The 14,666-nt window shown below is 38.7% G+C and overlaps 1 non-coding gene across 1 annotated transcript; it reads right to left on the bottom strand.

The window, feature by feature from the left end:
- Positions 1 to 1,176: 1,176 nt before the first annotated feature.
- On the bottom strand, positions 1,177 to 1,297 carry LOC145411771 (5S ribosomal RNA). Its single transcript, XR_013899472.1, has one exon. It is a non-coding gene; the product is annotated as a 5S ribosomal RNA (ribosomal RNA).
- Between the last annotated feature and the right edge of the window lie 13,369 nt (positions 1,298 to 14,666).

The following is a 14,666-nucleotide window of genomic DNA, read 5'->3' as shown; positions in this document are numbered from 1 at the left end:
TGCAAGGTCCCTAATTTGCACAATTTTCAATTTTCGTACGTCATTTTTCGTATGTATACACAGGACACCTTCCTCTATTCCTTTACAAGATGCCAAGCAGGGACAATGCCTTGCACCGCATAACCTTCCCCCTCCCCCCCTCACGCCATTGTCTTGGCAAAGGACCTGTTACCAGTGACCTGGCTAGTAAAGATATTCAGGGCCAGAGTGATTCCCCAATCGATGACAATGTGGAGGAAAATGTTTACATAGCATTAGAAGAAGAAACAGCCAGAAATAATGATCAGGTAATGTGGCAAAAAAGGTCAGGTATGGTGATTAGTTAGTGAGTGAAACAATGCTTATAATGCCTTTATTACTGCTTGAAAACCAATATACTCTCATACTACATATACATTCGTACCAAGTAAATAAATAAATACTGTTTATGAGTGGATAAAATAGTTACCTTCCCGTAGAACTCGTTTTCTTTGGTGCCAGCATGTTAGAAAACCCAGTCAGGTAAGGAGGAACTCCTACCTAGATTGGGTACTTTAAACCTCAGGTGAGCGATTTCTCTATGAATTTTCGATGTTTCTCACCAAAAGCGAAGGTTTTAGCCAAAAAATTTTTTTTCGAAAATACCTCGGGACTGGGGGATGTTGGAGGTGCGGAAAACCTCAGGACGTGACGGGTTAAACTAATTAAAATATGGACTGGGGCTGCAAGGGTGGTAAAAGAAAGACAGGAAAAACGTTTTGACTTGCACCAAAAGTTAATTCTTTGCCTTCAATAGGTTATGATGTAGTGCCATAATTTTAAGTATTAGTATAAGTTAGTATCAGCTAGTATTGTAAGTGTAATCCTAGGCATTGTTATAAATATAGTCTGTACAGTTCATTTAACCGTTAAGTTCTATATTTAAGTCTAGTCTTAATTGATATCCATAATATGAACATGATTCTGATATTGATAGTATTAAGTCAAGTAATGAACCAGCTGCTTGCCATCAAAAACGTGTAACCGCGAAGTTATAGCAGAGAAAAAAAATCGCGTATATCATACTTTTATATTCTCCATCCATCCATCCATCCATTGCCAGACGCCATGTATCCCAGACGGGGTGGCCAATGGCTTAGAGTTAATTGTTTTACAGGGAGGGGCACTAATCCTCCACCAACCCCACTTGACACGTAGGGATGCCAGCGCATCTGGTGTTCCCAGGTGGTCACCCATCCAAGTACTAACCAGACCCAACGTTGCTTAACTTCGCTGATCGGACGGGAAGCGGTGTACTCAACGTGGTATGGCCGTTACCTGCCAAAGTTAATAGATTTCCTCTTCTGCACTATGCAGTGGTGAATTGAAAATGTCTTAAGTAAGGGTATTGAAGATAGTCGTTTGTGAAGCGCGAAATTCTTGTTACTGAAACGTGTTCAGTCACGTAGGCATATAACTAAGCTGTTTGAATTCCAAATTGACTTGGCTTCGTTGTGATAGTAGTTCCTGCACGCTTATCACGAAAAGTACAGCATCGTAAGTCATTTTGCTATGTATGACAAGGCAAACGTATCTCTCGCATTCTTTAAAGATCCTAGAGAGTCGAAAATATTACACAGTAATTAGTTAAAATTTTTGCCTATTCCCGGACACTGTCTTGGTTTAGTATAAAAAGGCACGAGACGGTCGTATCTACGGCAATGAGCAGGCTGACTTACTTGCAAAGTCGGCTGTAGAGCTCGAGGACACTTGGGACGTTCCTCGTGATCTACGGTCGAGTCTCTCTCTCGGAAAGAAATCAAGAAATCTTCTGTGGCAAGGTGAGTAGACCAGACTAAATATTCCAACATGCAAGCCGTACCTGGGCAACTGGGACACTGCCAACCGTCACCATCCTAACACACATGAAACCTTATGTGGAAAGACGATTCCCACCTCAATGTGACATCTGTGATGCGGTGTTATATATCAGTCATATCCTGCGCTGTCGGCGATTTATTCGTGAACGTGCTTCACTTATAAATTACTGCGGCACAGCAGACGTCCCCTTCACCCTTTCCACCATCCTGGGTGATGGGAACATTGTTATGACTGATAAATAATGGCTTACTTGAGAGAGACCGGACTGATCAGAGTGATGTGACTTTTTTACAATATGGTTTTGGCTTTTATCGACTGTAAATATGTATATATTTTACTATTAATTGGAGCTGACAGTTGACATATTTGAAATAGGTCCTCCTTCCCACTGATCAGTTTCGAATATTGATGTCCCCTACATTAAACCCCGTTCTTCGCCTGACAGTCACCAGCAGATGAGTGCATGTGTGCGATATAGAAAGGTATTGGGCATTTACTGTCGATGGTGGTCTGTTGGGCGAGGTCCTTCAATTTTTGTACATATTATGTAAATACCTTATACCATCTTGTTTAAATTGTTCTAATTAGGGCCGACAGCTGACGTATATGGAAATGTTCCTGACTCGTCTGGTTCTCTTTCATATATTGATGTCCCCTATATTAGGTTGTGCCTCGACTGACGGTCACCAGGTGATCAGTGCAGGTATGTAATGTAGAAAGGCATTACAGATCTGCAGTCGATGGTGTTCTCTTGGTCGAGGTCTTTTTATCATTAGTGTAAGTTTAGCTATTTGTCTCTTTAGGATTTAGTATAGGTTAGCGATTTGTCAGTTAGGTGATTAGTTTCAGGTCCTTTAGATTATGCATTTTTGTTTATAATATAAGGTCAAAAAATAAAAAATAAATAAAATTAAAAAATTTATATATATATATATATATATATATATATATATATATATATATATATATATATATACACACGTGTGCTTGAAAGTGTGTATATATATATATATATATATATATATATATATATATATATATATATATATATGTGTGTGTGTGTGTGTGTGTATACGTATATATATATATATATATATATATATATATATATATATATATATATATATATATATATGTGTGTGTGTGTGTGTGTATACATATATATATATATATATATATATATATATATATATATATATAGCCTTAATGACAAGGGGCTTTGGCCCCAATGGTCGATAGGCCTAGAAAAAAAAAAAAAAGCCAGACCGCCGCTTCTCTTCGACATTGCAGGTTAGTGTCGAGCTCTCATCCTCCCCCCCCCCCATCTTTTTTTCTCCCTCGTGTAATAAGTCCTCATATCCGAAAGTTAAATAAGTCATATTTTCCCCTGATCCCTCTTGTACTGATAAATTGAGACCGCCGCTTCTCTTCAACATTGCAGATCGTCCGTTTCAAGCTACTGCCAACACCTCACACACCCACACCCCTTCCCCCTTTTACCTAGTTCATGTAGCCTAAATTACGAATATATCGGCTGGTCCATTTTGTTTACAGTCCATTTTGATTACAGTTTATTTGATCACTGTTCCTATAATTATTGTGACTTTATATGATTCTGAAATTGTGCGAGTTTAATCTGAGTGTCTTAATATTCTTTTAACCATCCCGCGAGTCCAACTGTGACCACGGGATTACTATGTTCATGTGCATCAATATTCTTTGAGTCTTCCCACGAGACCAACTGTGACCACGGGATTAATATATTTATGTGTATCAATATTCTTTCAATATTAGTTTAGCTTTTAAAGTTTCATACTTCTAGTGTTGATCCTCATTATTTTCTTCGTTTGGGTTCATTCCCAGTTTGAAGAGTGATCTGTCTCAGTTCTTAGTACTTAGTAAAACTTAGGTTAAGTCATTACGAGTTTGAACTTTGCTAACCTCAAGGGGGTGGTATGATACAGACGAGATTGAGTGGCCCACAAAGTGTGCTTAATATCTAACGGCTCACGCACTCTCCAGAAGTTCACGCTACCACATTTCCTATAAGCCTTGTAATAAGAGCACGCTACCCATTTTCCATAATCTTTAAAATTTCCCAGCATTAAACTGGTGGTTTTCTATTATTTCCTTCATTACACTGGGGTCAGTTGTTGATGACTAAAATATTCCGTCATAACACTGGTGGCATTAGTGGTGGTATTGAAAGTTCCTTGCGTTACACTGGTGACTAAATTTCTTGCATTACAATGAGACCCAACAGACGAAAAAAAAAAAAAAAACTAATTAAAGGCTGGCGCAAAGACGCGCGATGGAAAGGTGTCGTGGCTCAGTTCCACGTTTGATCAGGACCCTTTTGAAAGGAGCAGTGTTTCATTGAGGCTTGCTCGTGTGTTGAAGCGGGTTGACTGAATGCTGGAAAATTGATCAAAAAGTGAAGCCGGTGATTGTTAGGAGAGGTAACAGACTTTTGAGACAGACAGGCAGATAGACTGTGTGTGTGTGTGTGTGTGAGAGAGAGAGAGAGAGAGAGAGAGAGAGGAAGGTCAGGACCGAGACAGAGACCAAACCAATGAGAAGACGACAATAACCGATATCTAGACGCCGAGACACTGAGATGAGACCGAGACACCAGAACCCGAAGCGCCGAGACCAGAGACAGAGATCGAAAGAAAATACTTCCTCCCAGCGAAAACAAAGTCAAAGGGAAGTTGGAAACTTAAGAAGCTTACCATCTTGTGCTTAGCAAGGTGGAAATTGAGGAAGGAGGAGAAAAGGATGAAAAGAGGAAAATAGGAGGGCATGATGAAAATGAAAGAGGAAAAGATTATCAGAAGCGAGGAGATGTAGAGGGAAAAGAAGAGAGAAGATGAAGAAAATCAAAAAGAGAGGTAAGAAAGGAGGAGGAGAGGAAGAGAAAAAATGAAGCAGGGGGAGAGGGAGAGAAGTGGAGTGAATGAGACGGAGGAAGAAACAGAATGGGAAGGAGACAGACAGACCGACAGACACGGACAAAGACGCAGACACAGAGACATAGACAGTTTATCACCAGAGCTCTGTTATAATTATCATTTTTCCATTTTAATAGCAGGGGGGACAAGTTAAGGAAAGTGCAGAATATATGTCTTCACTTCTCCCTGCAAAAACAAATCTGAGTCAAGACAGAGAATTGATTGTAAATAAGTTATAGAATCCCATCTTAGGACTGAATATGGGATCGGCATAAGAGATTGAGAGACAGACAGAGACAGAAACACCAAGACAGGAATCGAAACACGATGATTCTTGAATATCGAGAAAAAGACCCCATAACTGAGACGAGAGCGAGACACCTAGACCCAAAGTGGTGAGACCCTTCAGCACCGAGACTCTTAAGCACCGAGACCCTTAAGCACCGAGACCCGAAGCACCGAGACCCGAAGCATCGAGACCCGAAAACCGAGACCCGAAGGGGCAACACCCGAAACCCCATGGTCCGAGACCGAAACTGAGAGAAAATACTTCCTCCAAGTCAGCCTAAACAGTGAAGAGGAAGTCTGAAGAATAGGAAGCTTACGATCTGGTGTGTGGCGAGGAAGAGGAAGAAAAAGAGGAAAAAATGAGGACAAGAAGAGATTGGGAGAGGAAAAGAAGATTGTCTGTGGAGAGGATATGTGGAGTGAGTGAGATTATGGGAGGTGTGGAAAAAGAAGAGGAGTAAGACAGGGGTATAGGAAGAGGAAAAAAGAAAAGGAGGGAAGGAAAGAAATAGAGGGACATGGAAGAGGAGGAGGAGGAGGGGGGGGAGAATGAGTGAGTGAGAGTAATAGTGTTTTTTTGTTTTTATGTGTCCGACACTGGGAATAGGCTTCACAGCCTGCTCTTAAGGCCCAGTAGTCCTCCTACATACCATACACCTCCACATGTCACCACTTCGGCGCTAACACCCACCGTCCATATTGAATACATGCTAGGGCTGTCTCATATAGACTGTGTACTGGTATTAGCGGGGGTATTTTTACTTGTCGGCGGGTCTTCCGGTAGATAAGTAAAGTCTGCTTTTTTATTAAATTCAAATCCTTAAACTATTCCTGCCCAAGCGGGGATTTGAACATGGGTCCAGTAGGACTGCAGGCCACCTCTGAGTCTGAAATTGGGAGAGTGAAAGTGCGATTTAGAGAATGACAGTGAGATTGAGAGAGTGAGAGTGAAACTACGAGTGAGAGTTAGATTGACAGAGTGAGAGTGAAACTGAGTGTGAGGGTTAGATTGAGAGAGTGAGGGTAAGAGAGTGAGTGAGACGGTGAGTGGGTGAGAGTGACGAGTGAGTAAGAATGACAGTGAGACTAAGAGTGGGAGAGAATGAGAGTGAGAATGAGTGAGTGAGAATGAAAGTGAGTGAGAATAAGAGTGAGGCTGAGTGAGAATGAAATTTCAGAGTGAGGGAGAGAGCGAGCGAGTCGGGAAGAGGAGGAAGTGCCCAGTCATATGCTGACCTAAATGCTGTTATCAGGAACACAAAATACATACTTGACAGTTTTTTTGTCTACACACACACACACACACACACACACACACACACACACTCAGAGGCAGAGACAGACAGACACAGACTGAGACATACTGACCAGGTGCATGTGGGTACTTTGTATTTGTGCATATGGACGTGTTTGTGTATGTCTTTGTATTGTATGTATGGATGGCTGTGCCTGTGTGTGTGTGTGTGTGTGTGTGTGTGTGTGTGTGTGTGTAAGTAAGTGAGTAAGTAAATATGTATTCCTTTAAAGTCATACATCCATTTACATATTTGAACATTATAAAACAAGCAACAGTCTGTCGAGCCTAAGCTCCCTGACAGACATTTTTATCAGTACCATATTTGAATTGTGGATGCCTTAGATATACCAACTACAACCGAATGAGTATCAGAAAAGAGAATAATATATAAATACAAACTACAGCCTTATGATTATCGAAAATATACATGCATACACTCATACATACATACATACATTCATATGTTGTGAGTCCATATTATAATTACAAATCATAATAGACAAATAGATAAATAGATAGATAAACAGACAGATAGACAGCTCTATGCGAGCCTGGGAATGGGAAATGATCTTGCAAGTTACACTGAGGAAAAGCTGACGACAGACTAGGAAGTAGCCAGTCAGGAGATGATGCAGTTAGTTGTCAACAATACACCAGGTGAACAAAGCCTTGTTGACCATACACACACATACACACATACTCACACACAGGCTTCTAGAACTTTCCAACCACAGTGAACACACGTGACACGACTCCTGTTTCACCAGAATTTAGGAAAGAGAGCTCAGAAGGAGAGAGGCCATAGAAGCGGCAGGGAGTGGGAAGAAAGGCTTAGCAACTTGGAAGAGAGAGAGAGAGAGAGAGAGAGAGAGATAGGGAGATAGCTAGCGGGACTCTACTTTATACTTCGCTCTGTGTGAGAGACTTGTTAATATTTCCAAGACAAATAAAAATAGTCCCATACTATTCTTTACCTCTCCTGTCATTGAATGACAAAATGGAAAGAAGATTATCTACTTACAAAGCTACTCAAGTATAACAACCGCTCGTCCACAAGTCTAATATATATAACTTCTCTACAAGTAACCACAAAGTTTTTTTTATGACATTTGGTAGCAGCGAACGTATACGAACCTCGTCTACGAATCAACAGTGAATTCCTACAAAATATCAAGATTGAAAACAAAAAAATACCTCTCACAACCAACAACTTACAACCAGCTCCTAACAGTTCTCTCCAACCCCCCCTCCGTCTCCCCTATCATCACGCTGATGTAGAGGTGAAGAGGTCACAGGACGCCTTGCAAGTAGTTTAACAAAGTACTGATACAAACAATCTTGAAATTTCTACGACGAACCAGCGAACTACAACCATCTACAATCAACTACAAGTAACAACTCCATGAGTCGTCTGTATATTCTACACGCACCTACAAGTAACGACAGTCTTCATCCCACAACGAGCAAATCACAAGAGAAAAGGAACGAGAAAACCTTGAGAGAGGAAAACAAAACAAACAAAAGAAGAGTGAGACACGACTCACAACTCATAACCACCAGACCTCACCCTCCTCTCTCTGCTACATCCACCCAACCTCCACCGCTGACGCAGGAGTGAAGAGGTCAAGACGACGAAGCAAATACCAAGTCCATATTCACAACTCATCTTACTCATCTTCACTCAAGTTACTCATCGCTCCTCATTTACTCACCACAGCTACCAGTGTGGGAAGTCGACGTCATCATGCTTGCTTGCTGAAAAGACGCCACGTCAGTCAACTCACCACCTGCACCATCACTAACACCATTCCCACCACGGTAAAAATTAGTGAGTTACATAGTTACTTCATTTATACAATACACAGTGATAGACAATAAGCTTCTGCACCAACATATAAAACGTGCTGTATAGTTACAGCTTAAATACACATACTTCAGTTATCTGCATAACTCAAACACTAAATAATCACCAACAATAAATATTCTACACTGTATATATTCATTCATTTATTATAACATTTATTTACTACCAACGAGTGTTACCATTTATACCTACATAAAATACGTGTTGCATACTTACAGCTATACATTATTACATCTACAAAGTGATAAAGAAAATATACCATCACAGTTACTCAGTGAGCGATTAAAAGAACTGTATTAAACATTTATTAATTAAAGCTACCTAGTGGAAACAGATAAATTAAGTTATAAGGAAAACCAGAAAAAAAAAAAAAATGGCCAACACAAATGACGTTAGCAGGAGTGAACATCTTCAACACAATCGTGAAGACAAAGATTTCCACACAATGCTGACACATATGTTGCCCACGATAGGGACAAGTGAACAACATGTCAGTGTATATAGTTAATACTGTATATAGTGTATATATATTTTTTTATATAAAATAACAAAATATGGGACTATATAATATCATTTTCAGTAATACCTGTGCAATATAAACTAAACTTTAAAAAAGTATCCCAAGGAAATTAGCCAGTAATTATGCAACCATGAACAACATAGAAAAAGCGTACACAAGCGAAGAAAAACAAACTATAGAAAATCAATACATACAAAAAAAAAAAAGTAAGAAAGAAAAAAGAGAGAAATAGAGTAAGATCACATAACAAACAATTGAAAATAAGTGTAAGTGTTACTACATATGCCAAAATACCACATAAACTACAAACAAAAAAGCAAATTGTTGTCTCCACAAGCAAGTGGCATGGCACATCTTCACTATCATCGACCAGCAGCATGACCGGATTCATATGTCAGGACTGCAATTATTACAATTATGTTACTACAAACGATATGTAACAATTATGTAACGACAAACGATTGCATTATGTTACACTTGCTACAATTATGTAACTACAAACAATATGTACCATTTATGTAACAGTTGCATTAACAAGATATAACTTTTATGTAACTTTAACTACAATTATGTAACTACAAACGATATGTAACAATTATGTAACTCCATATTATAATTAGGTAACGACAAACGATTGCATTATGTTACACTTGCTACAATTATGTAACTACAAACAATATGTACCAATTTATGTAACAGTTGCGTTAACTAGATGTAATTTTTATGTAACTTTAACTACAATTATGTAACTACAAACGATATGTAACAATTATGTAACTCCATATTATAATTAGGTAACGACAAACGATTGCATTATGTTACACTTGCTACAATTATGTAACTACAAACAATATGTACCAATTTATGTAACAGTTGCGTTAACTAGATGTAATTTTTATGTAACTTTAACTACAATTATGTAACTACAAACGATATGTAACAATTATGTAACTCCATATTATAATTAGGTAACGACAAACGATTGCATTATGTTACACTTGCTACAATTATGTAACTACAAACGATATATAACAATTATGTAACGACAAACGATTGCATTATGTTACACTTGCTACAATTATGTAACTACAAACAATATGTACCAATTTATATAACAGTTGCATTAACAAGATGTAACTTTTATGTAACTTTAACTACAATTATGTAACTACAAACGATATGTACCATTTATGTAACAGTTGCATTAACAAGATGTAACTTTTATGTAACTTTAACTACAATTATAAGGCCAAGACACTTATGTAACAGTTGCATTAACAAAATGTAACTACAATTATAAGGCCAACACAATTATGCATTACCACAATATTATGTAACAATTCATAAAATATTACAATTATGTATTACCACAATATTACTACAATATTATGTAACGTCATACCATTATACCACAATTCTGTATTACCAGAATCATCTTACAAGTTAGGTGAAATATTAGACATTACTATGTCATGTAATAACAGGAGAGGTAAAGAATAGTATGGGACTATTTTTATTTGTCTTGGAAATATTAACAAGTCTCTCACACGGAACGAGTATAAGTCCCGGGTAGCTACCTCCCTGTCTCGCTATCTGTCTCTCTATCTCAAATTGCCAAGCCCTTCTCCCGTCACCTGTCTCCTCTGAGGCCTGTCTCCCTCTCGACCTCTCTGTTCTAAGGCTAATCTCCGTCTGGGCTCTCTTTCCTAAATTCTGGTGTAGCAGGGGTGTGTCACGTGTGTTCCTCGTGGATAGACTAGGTCTTTGTTCACGAGAGGACTGCTGACAGCTAACTGCATCATCTCCTTACTGGCCGCTGTCGTCAGCTTTCCTCAGTGTTAAGAGTGTGTAAGCATGTTTAGCACTGCTCGATTCTCGCAGACACAACACCTTCTCATCATCTGACTCCCTGCTTCTATCCATCTATTTATCTATCTATCTATATAATATGTAGTTCTGACATCTGCTCGGTCGCGCGAAAATGGCGTACCATCGACATTTAATAGTCATAACATAATACATACTACATACACATTATAATGAACTTATAATCTAATTAAGTGAAATACATAATATTGTAAAAGTAACATAATTGTATGAATATTGTATACATATAGTATTCATAGTAAATAGTGATTATTCAGTAATAATACATTTAAACAAGTTGTATACATATTTGAATAAATGCGATGGTTGTTGTATAACACTTTGTAAGACGTGCATGTACAACAGACGTACGCATATAATTGTGCAATGGTAATACTGCTAAGTTATACATTACATATTTGAGTTATCACTTTAGTAATGTCTAATATTTCACCTAACTTGTATGATGATACTGGTAATACAGAATTGTGCTATAATTGTATGACTTATAATATTGTACTAACATCGTGGTACTACATAATTGTAACATTTTATGAATTGTTACAAAATATTGTGTTAATGCATAATTGTGTTGGCCTTATAATTGTAGTTACATTTTGTTAATGCAACTATTACATAAGTGTCTTGGCCTTATAATTGTAGTTAAAGTTACATAAAAGTTACATCTTGTTAATGCAACTGTTTTGTCGTTACATAATTGTTACATATCGTTTGTAGGTACATAATTGTAGTTAGTGTAACATAATGCAATCGTTTGTCGTTACATAATTGTTACATATCGTTTGTAAGTACATTATTGTAGTTAAAGTTACATAAAAGTTACATCTTGTTAATGCAACTGTTACATAATTGGCAAAGTGTAACATAATGCAATCGTTTGTCGTTACATAATTGTTACATATCGTTTGTAAGTACATTATTGTAGTTAAAGTTACATAAAATTACATCTTGTTAATGTAACTGTCACATAAATTGGTACATATTGTTTGTAGTTACATAATTATAATATGGAGTAACATAATTGTAATAACTACAGTCCTAACATATGCTGCGGTCGATGATAGTGATGATGTGCCATGCCACTTGTTTGTGGAGACACAATTTGCTTTTTTGTTTGTAGTTTATGTGGTATTTTGGCATATGTAGTAACACTTACACTTATTTTCATTTGTTTGTTATGTGATCTTACTCTATTTCTCTTTTTTCTTTCTTTTTTCTTTTTTTTTTTTTTTTTACAGTTTGTTTCTCTTTGCTTGTGTACACTTTTTCCATGTTCATGGTTGCATAATTACTGGCTAATTTCCTTGGGATATTTTTTTAAAGTTTAGTTTATATTGCACAGAGAGTATAAAATGATATTATATAGTCCCATATTTTGTTATTTTATATAAAAAAATATATACACTATATACAGTATTAACTATACACACTGATTTGTTGTTCACCTGTACCTATCGTGAGTAATAAGTGTGTCAGCACTGTGTGGAAATCATTGTCTTCACGATTGTGTTGAAGATGTTCACTCTTGCTAACGGCATTTGTGTTGGCCATTTTTTTTTTCTCTAGTTTACCTTGTAACTTAATTTATATGTTTCCACTAGGTAGCTTTAATTAATAAATGTTTAATACAGTTCTTTTAATCGCTCACTGAGTAACTGTGATGGTATATTTTCTTTATCACTTTGTTGATGCTACACCAGCTTATTGTCTATCACTGTGTATTGTATAAATGAAGTAACTATGTAACTCACTAATTTTTACCGTGGTGGAAATGGTGTGAGTGGTGTTGCACGTGGTGATAGCGTTGTCCTTCGCGGGTTGATTGGCGTGTTGTCGTCTCAGCACATGGTGACGTCGGCTTCCCACACTGGTAGCTGTGGTGAGTGAATGAGTAGCGATGAGTAACTTGAGTGAAGACGGGTGAGTAAGACGAGTTGTGAAGATGGACTTGGTGTTTTGCTGCGTGTATTGACCTCTTCACACCTGCGTAAGCGGTGGGGGTTGGGTGGATGTAGCAGAGAGAGGAGGGTGAGGTCTGGTGGTTATGAGTTGTGAGTCGTCTCTCACTCTTCGTTTGTTTGTTTGTTTGTTTGTTTTCTTTCTTGATGTATTCTTGGTCCTTTTTTCTTGTGATTTACTCGTTGTAGGATGAAGACTGCCGCTTCTTGTAGGTGCGTGTAGAAGATTATACAGACGACGTAGAGTTGTTAATTGTAGTTGATTGTAGATGGTTGTAGTTCGCTGATTCGTCGTAGAAATTGCAATATTGTATCAATATTTTGTTAAACTACTTGCAAGGCGTCGTGTGATCTCTTGACCTCTGCATCAGCATGATGATCTGGGAGACGGAGGGGGCTGGATGGAGAGAAGCGTCAGGAGCTGGTTATGTTGTTGGTTGAGAGAGATATTCTTGTTTTCAATCTTGATATTTTGTAGGAATTTAATGTTGATTCGTAGACGAGGTTCGTATCCCACCGCTGCCACCAAATGTCATGTAATAACAGGAGAGGTAAAGAATAGTATGGGACTATTTTTATTTGTCTTGGAAATATTAACAAGTCTCTCACACAGAACGAGTATAAGACCCGGGTAGCTACCTCCCTGTCTCGCTATCTGTCTCTCTATCTCAAATTGCCAAGCCCTTCTCCCGTCACCTGTCTCCTCTGAGGCCTGTCTCCCTCTCGACCTCTCTGTTCTAAGGCTAATCTCCATCTGGGCTCTCTTTCCTAAATTCTGGTGTAGCAGGGGTGTGTCACGTGTGTTCCTCGTGGATGGACTAGGTCTTTGTTCACGAGAGGACTGCTGACAGCTAACTGCATCATCTCCTTACTGGCCTCTGTCGTCAGCTTTCCTCAGTGTTAAGAGTGTGTAAGCATGTTTAGCACTGCTCGATTCTCGCAGACACAACACCTTCTCATCATCTGACTCCCTGCTTCTATCTATCTATTTATCTATCTATCTATATAATATGTAGTTCTGACATACACACATGTGGAGTAGACTGTAGCACCAGTCGAGCAGGGCAGTACTCCCGAGGTGGATGGAAAGCTGATGACAGGGAGTGCTGGAGCTCCCGTTTCATCAGCCCTCAGGACTAGTTCCTGACCATCCCCCTTTGCTGAACTTTTTCAGTGTCTCAGTTACACAGAGAGTAGGCCAGCATGCTCTCCAGTACAAATTTCTCTATCTATCTTCACCAAACTACATGCACAGTACACACTACACTTCCTATTCAAAATTTACCAAAATGGCGTCAATTCACCCAGCCTCGGAGTCCCCAGGGGGGGGGACCATAAATGCCCCCGCCATCTGCCCCTCTCCCGGTGACGACTCGAGGTGCCTGGAACCACTGTCTGACTCTCTTCTTCTTCATTTCTGCAACATTCGTGGCCTTTCATCTAACTTTCGCTCTGTTGAGCACCACCTCTCCTCCTCTAAACCTCACCTTCTTTTTCTAACAGAGACTCAGCTGTCTGAGGCAACTGACAGCAAACCCTTTTCTGTATCCTCCTACTTTCTCTATACTCATTTCAAAGCCAAAGGTGGCTGTTGTGTATACATACGCAACGACTTATCTTGCTCTCGTGTTCCTGAACTTGATTCTTCTGAATTCTCCACTCTCTGGCTTCGGCTTTCCTGTCATTCTCTGACTAAATATATCTGTGCTGTTTACTTATCCCCTAATTCTACTGACTATCAAAAATTCTTCGACTATCTTACTTCTACGATGGAACACATTCTGTCCATTTCTCCTTTCTCTGAAATCTCCATTCTTGGAGATTTCAATGTTCACCACCACCTTTGGCTCTCCTCTCCTTTCACGGATCCACCTGGTGAACAAGCCTACATCTTTTCTATCCTTAATGACCTAGAGCAGCTTGTACAGCACCCTACCCGTATCCCTGACCGCCTTGGAGAGAGCTCCAACATACTTGACCTCTTCCTCACAACTAATCCTTCTACTTACTCTGTTAATCTTTTCTCTCCGTTGGGCTCCTCCGATCACAACCTTATTACCTT

The sequence above is a fragment of the Coenobita brevimanus genome, chromosome 90 (genome assembly GCF_032717465.1).
Source record: "Coenobita brevimanus isolate Jiangsu-jjx chromosome 90, ASM3271746v2, whole genome shotgun sequence".
NCBI lineage: Eukaryota > Metazoa > Arthropoda > Malacostraca > Decapoda > Coenobitidae > Coenobita > Coenobita brevimanus.
The sequence above is the reverse complement of the archived record's forward strand: the minus strand, read 5'-3'. Positions and strand labels throughout refer to the sequence as shown.